This window comes from Panulirus ornatus, chromosome 41 (genome assembly GCF_036320965.1).
Source record: "Panulirus ornatus isolate Po-2019 chromosome 41, ASM3632096v1, whole genome shotgun sequence".
Classification (NCBI taxonomy): Eukaryota; Metazoa; Arthropoda; class Malacostraca; order Decapoda; family Palinuridae; genus Panulirus; species Panulirus ornatus.
Window position 1 is genome coordinate 8,988,028 of NC_092264.1, and position 10,540 is coordinate 8,998,567.

General features: G+C 40.3%; 1 long non-coding RNA gene across 1 annotated transcript; it reads left to right on the top strand.

Moving 5' to 3' along the window:
* The first annotated feature begins 1,949 nt into the window (after positions 1–1,949).
* LOC139761664 (uncharacterized) lies at positions 1,950–4,612 on the top strand. The gene is made up of 3 exons (XR_011715581.1): positions 1,950–2,062; positions 3,515–3,728; positions 3,923–4,612. It is a non-coding gene; the product is annotated as an uncharacterized lncRNA (long non-coding RNA).
* Positions 4,613–10,540: the final 5,928 nt, after the last annotated feature.

The following is a 10,540-nucleotide window of genomic DNA, read 5'->3' on the forward strand; positions in this document are numbered from 1 at the left end:
TAGAGACGAAGCTCATCGATGACTGTTGGAGAGTGAGCAAAGTTTTTGAGTTCGTCGAAGTAATGTGTGGTGAAGTAAGCTACCGACGTGCATCAGAAACTGAACCACCGATGCCTGTCGAGAGTGAGTAACGCTTCCTCTTCACCTTTATAGTGTGTCAGGTAGGAATCCGCAATGTGTGTGTATAAACGAATTAGTGGAAGTAGGTTGTCGTGAAATGAACCAACGACGCCATACTAAAGCGTCCCTTTAGGACATTTGATCCAGCTAATGCCAGACGATTATTTTCAACTAACTTGGTTTATGGGTTGTGAAAGTAAAGATTTGCATTCAGACTTATATTCAGGCTAACGCTAGACGGTTTTATATAGGTTTTGTGGGGCACATAGGTCATCAGAGTAGAGTTTTACCTTGAGAATTTTCTCCTGGCCTAACACTTGTGCGGGCTTCATGGGTCATCAAAGTAAAGCTGCACATTGGTAACTTTACTCTGGCTTAGCCAGACGATTTTATTTAGCTGTTTAGGGCACCACAGGTAATCAAAGTAAAGCTTTACTCTGAGTTTATGCTGACCAATGCCAAACGATATTTTGCAGCTCTGTCTAGCTCCAAGGGTCATCAAAATAGGCTTCACTTAGGGAATTATATATTTTTGGTCGATGACTTGCGATTATATTTAGCTTTTAGAGAGTGATATGAGCTTTAGGTATTAGGCAGGAGTTTGTTTGTCAGGGAGCGAGTTGCCGGAGTCTCCCAGGGAGAGAGCCACTGCAGGGAGTAAAGCACCGACGCGTGGCGGTGGCTGACACCCTACTGTCAGAAAGTGAATTGCCTGTATGTGTTGGGCGTAGTCGTCAGTCCTGGAGTGTGCTGACATTCTGTATCAGGAGGAGACGGACCAACACGCTCCAGGATATGAGTTGCTGACGTATGTCATCTGGTGAGACGTCATTGGAAAAAGCGGCTTTGATGCTTCAGGGAGTGAGCCGTTCTTGTTTAGCAGGGAGCGAATACCTTATGTGTGTCAGAGAACAGGCCATCGTTGTGCACTGTTGTACACTTGGACGTATATGTATATACTCGTTACTAAGATGTTTTGATTAGGGCATTTAGATGACCCTTCTGCCTGGGACACTCCACAAAAAAGTAAATCAATCAGGACAGTTGGCATACGTGGCTTGGAAATTTCCGTCGGCAAAGGTTGTTTCAGGAAATACCACATTAAAAGCAGGACGAGTATATTGCTCATGTTTTAGTGTGTTATGTTTACACCCTTCTGTTAATTCTGTGTCCACCTCTCATTGCACGTTAGGGAAGTACTCCAAGAACATATGTGGTTAATGAAAACCATCGACGCAATTCCACTTTCTATGGTGAGTGTGGAAAATGGTGAAATAGGTTGTTAGTCCTGGCTACGGCCGTCCTGGCAGATGTTCTATCTATAAATCGTGATAAAAATCTTGAATTTCCACCATCTAGGACAAAATGTGTTCTTAAGATTAGTTTTTTTTCAGTCGTGGTTGACCATAGAAAGACAAACAAGTAAAACATTGTTTAGAAATTGACTGATGTCAGTAGAGTCGGAATACATTATAAACGTGGACGATGTCTGAATCCGAATTGTTACATTGGCACTGACATAGACGGACTCACCTTTACAAAATATATATATATATATATATATATATATATATATATATATATATATATATATATATATATTCTTTATTATGCAACAAAAATAATTTTCCTGCTTAGATTTTTTAGTAACGTGTATGTAGCACGAATACATGGAATATTAATAAGTGTATAGTCGAAAACGAACGTTACAAAATGATAAAAGCCCATGCAAGTCATTTCCCTGGATTGAGACAACGCTTTGCGATACAATGAAGCCTTGCTTCTGCTTCGAGATTGCGGATGAGCGCGTTTATTGCGGAATCGAAGATTATGTTTCTGGTTCATACGTTCATTTCCTGGGTGGTTGTGGTGAGTGACAGTAACGCGTTAAGGGTTCCGGCAAGTGTAGTGGTGGAGGAGGTTTCAGGGTACTAGAGAAGAGGTAAGAATCTGGTCACTGAGACACTCGGGGTAAAACTCAATTTGCTGACACGTCTTGTGGTGGTGGAAAGGTGAGGATATGTGACCACAGGTGACCGGTCTCCAGTTCGGTAGCTGCCAGGTGGCTTCGTGCTCCGGCTCGGAGTTGACTGATTTCTGCATAAACAAAGGTCTTATTTCTAGTCAGGTAACAGTAACATTTGTAGATTTATGGTTGTATCCATTGTAGAGTGAGTGGTGAACTATAGTTAGGTGTACTTAATGTAATTACAACTGCTAGAAAATGTAGAGAACAATGAACTCTGTAGACAGAGACTTCGAAGTATATTGCTATTCACTCGGTGACAGCTTATGATTGTTCATCCTTGAACGTGTAACCCGCCATAGACGTTACTCCAGTTAACATGGTTTTGGTAAATTGATAGTTTAGCTCATCCGAATGACGTTCTTTGTTTTGGATTTGCAAAATTCAAACAGTAACAGACCACGGTCCTTTTGAAGTTTCGTGTTGCCAGTGAAAGAAATTAGAAATTGTGGTAAGAGTTCGCCCCACTGCCTAACCTCCCCTATACGTGGTCACTTCATCCGTTCTCACACCAGCAGACCACAATTATAATGGCACATTTCCATTATAATTATCTGCTTCTTGGGAGGTTAGGTAAGATTTTCATAGGCTACGGTCGGGTGGGCGGGGAGGTACTGCACTGGGTCAAGGTGAGGTAGGCTAGAATAGGCGGGTGAGTGGTGGATACCAAACTGGATCATTGTGAGGTAGGTGTAGGTTCGGTCAGCCGCGAAGTGGTGGCTACTATACTGGGTCGCGGTGAGGTATGCCAGAAATGGCAGGTGAGTGGTGGCTTTTGTACTGAGTTATGGTGAGGTAGGTTGGGTTGGCTGGCCTGGGAACGGTAGCTCGTCTACTGGACCACGGCGAGGTTGGCTAGGGTGAATCGGAGAGATGAGAGATTGGTGCTCAGAGGTCGCATGATCACTCTCCTTGATAATGTGTTCTCCATACTGGGCGTCGCACATGAAGGTGTCCTGTTCTCCAACACCATGAAATGGAATAGAAGAAGGTTGGAGAGCGATAACTTTAACGACTTAATGTAAGTTATAAGAGTGTGTGAAAAGGAGTGGAACATGGCAGCAATGGTGAATGATGTATAGAGAATGAAATGCCTGCATCGGAGTTTATTATCAGCCAAATCCGAAGTGTCTGTTCGTGGGTAACTATATATGGGTATGCGTAAGTTTTGATTAACAATGAAGTAGGCAATATATTTGAAAATATTTGTCATTATTGTAACATTTTCATATTAAAGGTATTACGTAGATTGTAAGTTATGAAATTAGGCTCATAACTATCTAAACTCGATAATTGAAATTTAGATTTTCAATTCAGGGAACTGAGTGTCCATTCTTTGTGAACATGGTTGTGTTTCATTGTTGGCAGAGAGAACATGAGCGGCAGAGGCAACCCCTTCCAGGGAACGTGATGGGCATAAGACGTTTTTCCGTTGAGCCGCAGGCTGATATTGCACGACAAAGGAACACACCACAGAACTCCCGCGAGAAATGAACACCTGAGGGAACAGCACATTCTGAGTGAAACAGAATCTGGTCTGAAGCAGTGTTCACGGAGGAGATGTGTATATCCAACTCTCATGGTAAGGTTTACTGCTGGAGGAGGAACTGTAACCGATATGACGTTGAGAACTTGTTGTTCAAAGACTTAGAACGGCATAGTTATATCAACCAGAAATTCATGTTGGTAACCAAAAGTTGATATACTGTTTATAAACCACTATTGATATAAATCTTGAATCACTACAATAAGCGTTAAAATCATAATGTTTCGCAGGCACATATGACCGAGCCAGCATGAGCGAGGAGGCCCGTTCATATCACTTGACATGTTTCATGTAGAGGAGTGACATTACATGGCCTGGGTGACGTTTTCCACATTGGAGGTTGCTTTACTGCAACGACTGTTGCAGTAAGTGCTGGAGGAACGTTTCTACCGTCTCTGCGGGCGAGGAGTTTACCTCTCCATGCCGGGCCTGTCATTTCTATTAACGATAGGTGCCCCGTCCACACTGCTCGTGCCGTTCAACGCTGGTACTTAGGAACGAAACACCCTGTGGCTCCTGGACAAGCCAGCAATGAACAGACCAAATTATCATTGAACATGTTTGGGCAAAAATGGTGTACACCTGGCAACCAGGAGACAAGATGACTAGCCATCAATTACAGAACCACGTCCACGCCTTTCAGGAACTCTGTAGGCTGGGCGGTATATTAAATTGTACTTAAAAATTGGGTTTCATTTGTCTTTATAAATTGATTGGCTTATTATTGCTTAATACATATAAGTCAATAATAAGCATAAGACAATGTATACTTTTTACGATGTTTAGAGGAAAATGCATGTGTGTTTGATTTATTCACGTTATGAAGGTTGTTCATGTCGCCAATATATGCTGTTTTGTCTTTCCAGCTGTAAGGAACGATTAACGTTTGATAACGATTGCAATAAAATATTTGAATGGTTGATTGTGTTTATGTATATTGTTTTCATGATGTATTGAATGCCGAACCTCACACAACAACGCATCAGTGTGATACGAAAGAAGAGTCGTCAGTGAAGAGAGAGAAGTTAATAATTTCAGTATCGGCTAACTTTACCGCTGACGGATGATGGAGTGTATCAATATCCTGCTTACGAGAAGGACAGGCAGGAGTGTTCATGCAAATATCGTATTATAACGGGGAAATCGTGTGGCATAATTGTAACCTATTTGCAGAATTGATATCAGTGTTCAGTTAAAAATATATCTTGCTGCTCAGATACTTGACCGTACTACTGCAGCACTTGGTTCAGTGGTTTGCATTAACCACTTGCAGCCTTCACCTACCTCAGCTTTATAGATATCACACCCTCTCCAACTGAAATGTCCGAGGTACATTTTGATTGATAGGATAATGAATGAGGATGAATGTCACAAGTCGATCATCGTAGAAATTGATGGTTTGGAAATTTTTTTTTTCATCCACGAAGGATAATGACACTATAATTGTATATTTTTTAAATTTTGTTTTGCTTTGTCGCTGTCTCCCGCGTTAGCGAGGTAACGCAAGGAAACACACGAAAGAATGGCCCAACCCACCCATATACACATGTATATACATACACGTCCACTCACGCAAATATACATACCTATACATCTCAACGTATACATATATATACAGACATATACACATGTACATAATTCATACTGTCTGCCTTTATCAATTTCCATTGCCACCTCGCCACACATGAAATAACAAGCCCCTCTCCCCTCATGTGTGCGAGGTAGCACTAGGAAAAGACAACAAAGGCCACATTCGTTCACACTGTCTTTAGCTGTCATGTAATAATGCACCGAAATCACAGCTCCCTTTCCACATCCAGGCCCCACAGAACTTTCCATGGTTTACCCCAGATGCTTCACATGCCCTGGTTCAATCCATTGACAGCACGTCGACCCCGGTATACCACATCGTTTCAGTTCACTCTATTCCTTGCACGCCTTTCACCCTCCTGTATGTTCAGGCCCCGATCACTCGAAAGCTTTTTCACTCCATTTTTCCACCTCCAATTTGGTCTCCCACTTCTCCTCGTTCCCTCCACTTCCGACACATATATCCTCTCGGTCAATCTTTCCTCACTCATTCTCTCCATGTGACCAAACCATTTCAAAACACCCTCTTCTGCTCTCTCAACCACACTCTTTTTATTGATACACACCTCTCTTACCCTTACATTACTTACTCGATCAAACCACCTCACACCACATATTGTCCTCAAACATCTCATTTTCAGCACATCCACCCTCCTCCGCACAACTCTATCCTTAGCCCACGCCTCGCAACCATATAACATTGGTGGAACCACTATTCCTTCAAACGTACCCATTTTTCTTTCCGAGATGATGTTCTCGACTTCCACACATTCTTCAAGGCTCCCAGAATTTTCACTCCCTCCCCCACCCTATGATTCACTTCTGCTTCCATGGTTCCATCCGCTGCCAAATCCTCTCCCAGATATCTAAAAACACTTCACTTCCTCCAGTTTTTCTCCATTCAAACTTACCTCCCAATTGACTTGACTCCTCAACCCTACTGTACCTAATAACCTTGCTCTTATTCACGTATACTCTCGACTTTCTTCTTTCACTTTACCAAACTCAGTCACCAGCTTCTGCAGTTTCTCGCATGAATCAGCCACCAGCGCTGTATCATCAGCGAACAACAACTGACTCGCTTCCCAAGCTCTCTCATCCACAACAGACTGCATACTCGCCCCTCTTTCCAAAACTCTTGCATTCACCTCCCTAACAACCCCATCCATAAACAAATTAAAAAACCATGGAGACATCACACACCCCTGCCGCAGACCTACACTCACTGAGAACCAATCACTTTCCTCTCTTCCTACACGTACACATGCCTTACATCCTCGATAAAAACTTTTCACTGCTTCTAACAACTTGCCTCCCACACCATATAGTTTTAATACTTTCCACAGAGCATCTCTATCAGCTCTATCGTATGCCTTCTCCAGATCCATAAATGCTACATACAAATCCATTTGCTTTTCTTAGTATTTCTCACATATATTCTTCAAAGCAAACACCTGACCCACACATCCTCTACCACTTCTGAAACCACACTGCTCTTCCCCAATCTGATGCTCTGTACATGCCTTCACCCTCTCAATATATACCACAAATATAGAAAAAAAAACATTGTTCTGTTTCACAAGCCTTCAGCATAAAAGTATGGGTATATATATAAAGGAGAAAGTATGGATAACTTCGGTAGACTTACTGTACCACAAAAGTAATAATGGTTTATATGAAGGAATTGGAAGGAAATATTTCGGTACAATATGGAAACTGGTTATAAAAGGGATAATTTGTGCTAATATGAAATTTTGCAAAGGAAAAACGTACAAAGATAGACCTGTGTTCCCAATAGTACGAAGCATATTAATTTTCATTAGAATGAGGGTATCACATAACATCTAAAATGCAGAAGCTTAAACATTTTTGCAGATACAAAAGAAAAGTACATTAATTTCCGTACGTTCTCAACAATGCACTATTGTATGTTTACAAGCAATGGCTTGATACTTTTTTTCATCACCATGTAGGTCTTATTTGAGTTGTTTTGATATAAATTTTTGCACCGTTTTTGATGTTATTAACAGGTGTTGTATCTGGCAATCATTTTATTCATTTACTCTACTGTCAGGCAGACATTATAAGATTAATTTACTTCAATTTGAACCCTATTCTAATGATTGCGTATATTCTCTTTTTTCATCTTTGTGTGTTTGTTCGCAAGATCCTGTATTTCGCTTTACAAAATTATATGAAATATAAACTGACTCTGCATATTACTACCTGTGTTTTCGTTTTCAACGAGTATGACTGAATATATTTCCATGTAGATAGAAAAACTCTTGCATATCAGTTTGTTATACCTTGAAAGAATTATCTTAATTTGTAAGACTTGATAACTATTTTACATCCGTGTACAATACACTATTGAGTTCTTTAAAGACTATAATATATTACTGTCTGTGTTTATATTTTAAGCAGATTTATGACTGCTTGTGATTATATGTGAATTTCGATATGCATGCATTTCACGTAGTTACACTTTGATATCCTATTTTGTATTACTGCATGCATGTGTGTACGCATGTACATACAGTCTATCACAAGGTGAAAAAAATGTTCTGATATATATTTATCAATACTGTATTGCACCAAATGAATATCACACGATAATTTGTTTCCTTTTATCACAATATTCAAGAATAAGGTGAAATGTAAGAGTATTAGGGAAATCTAAATTACCATGAATTACCAGCACAAACCGAAGATAGGATCATGACATGTGTACATAATTACTAATTCATATCAGCACTAGCAAAGAATTTTGTATATGTTAACATAATGTCAGTTTGTATTAAGTCTTATCATTGCTAAGGCAAGACATAACACTTATACCACACAAAGTACAGTAAAGGACTTTATTCCCTACAGAAATTATGGCAGATTTGAATATCTTGCAATTACTTTTAAGGTCCTCGTTTTCTTTGATAGTTAAGCTCTGTTTCCCGTTTTCGAATAGTTCTTGATTCGCCCCCAGATGGCGTTACTGCAAGCATCACCAAAATTAGTATGTGAAAGTCTGAAATTGCGCTTCTTTGTATATGTTTCTTGCTGCTGAGCTCGGACGCCATTTTTAGTTTTCTCTGTGTCGGTGCCAAAGACGGATGTGTTCTTACGCTCTGTATTTCAAGTCTGTGTTGCCTGATGTATTGGTGTCTACTCTTATTTTTGGTAAGTCAGACTTTCCTTAGCACTATGGCAATGTTTCTGTGCATTTTCCTTGAGAAGTGAGACTTCATTGAGCTTTTATTCGATGTATCAATTCGTAGGAAGGATTACACAGCTAGTTAGGACGCCATTTTGGTTTCGTTTAGAATGCCATGATCACCACTCTTCTTTCAGTCCTCCTATCTTCCGTTAACCTTCACTGCTTTCTTTGGATTATTCATTTATATTCAAATTTTGTGTGTTTATTGAACATATGTGAAGTGCTGTGTCTGGTAGACATACATGTTTATTGCTTTTTAAGTGTGGAACAGTGCTTATAGAGGTGTTTTTTCACTCGGTGTTTACAAGGAAGTGTTTTTAAACTTAGTGCAATTCGTTATGTTTCCGTGTGCTCAGTGTGAAAAGGAGTGGAACATGGCAGCAATGGTGAATGATGTATAGAGAATGAAATACCTGCATCGGAGTTTATTAGCAGCCAAATCCTAAGTGTCTGTTCGCGGGTAACTATATGTGGGTATGGCTAAGTTTTGATAACAATGAAGTAGGCAATATATTTGGAAATATTTTTCATTAACCTCATTTTCATATTAAAGGTATTACATAGATTATAAAAGTTATGAAATTAGGGTTGTAGGCTATATAGGTTATTAGTTTTATGGTTATTTGCCTCGGTCAGCAGTTTAGCTCAACATGGGAATAATGATTACTTAAGTTTTATGTTTGCAGTATACAAACAATAAGAGACCAGCTTTTGAAGCTCCTTTTGCTGGTAAATGATAACATCCGAATGCATTTTGTTTACCCTAAATTTTCACAGAACAAGAATAGTAAGGATAACATTGCTAGTGAGAGGCTTTTTTTCCCTCGTAGTTGCCACCCATTTTAAGCAAATATTCAAAGATGGATGATAATAGATTAATCTATAATGTACCCATGACTTCAACTCTATCATAACCCACAAATAAAGACTGGTAGATGTTATATACAACATGTCGTAATTTAACTTAATCAAAATATACCGTAATGTGTTCAAGTTGAAATAGAAATTAAGACACCGTTCATTTCCATAATTCCAGTCAAACAACGGGTTGGATATGATGACCTTCCGACCACCGTCGAGGACCACGTCACCCTCAGTCGTCTACTGACATCGCAAGAGGGAGGGAGGAAGCCGTCATGACAGCACTCGTCTTGCCTCAAGGAGGGTTGTACCTCCTTCACGTGTAAGTTTGGTGGTGGGGTAAACCTTCGTCGGGTCAAGGAGGGTGGTACCTCCTTCATGTGCAAGTTTGATTGGACGATAAACCGTCGAGTCAAGGAGGGTGGTACGTCCTTCACGTGTATGAAAAACATCACAAAAATTAGTATGTCAAAGTCTGAAATTGCGCTTCTTTGTATATGTTTCTTGCTGCTGAGCTCGGCCGCCATTTTTAGTCTTTGTGTCGGTTCCAAAGACGGATGTGTTCTTACGCTCTGTATTTCCAGTCTGTGTTGCCTAATGTCTTGGTGTCTACTCGTCTTTTTGGTAAGTCACTTTCCTTAGCGCTGAGGCAATGTTTCTGTGCATTTTTCCTTGACAAGTGGGGCTTACTTGAGCTTTTATTCGACGTATCAATACGTAGGAAGATTACACAGCTCCTAGCTAGGACGCCATTTTGGTTTCGTTTAGAATGCCATGATCAACACTCTTCTTTCAGCCCTCCTATCTTCCGTTAACCTTCACTGCTTTCTTTGGATTATTCACTTATATTCAAATTTTATGTGTGTTTATTGAACATATGCGAAGTGCTGCGTCTGGTAGACATACGTATTTATTGCTTTTTAAGTGTGGAACAGCGCTTATAGGGGTGTTTTTCACTCGGTGAAGTGTTTACAAGGAAGTGATTTTTACACTTAGGGTAATGCGTTCTTATGTTTCAGTGTGCTCAGGGCTGGGATCAAAGTAAAATGTATTATCTCAGTGGCTCACTCTGAATATTGTTAGAGACCAACCCCCCAGCAGTCGCAAAGGCGCGGACACCGTTGCTTCGTTGCCAGCGAACTTCATTGGGTCGTGGGTTCTGAAACTGTTCTACCGTTCTAATTTG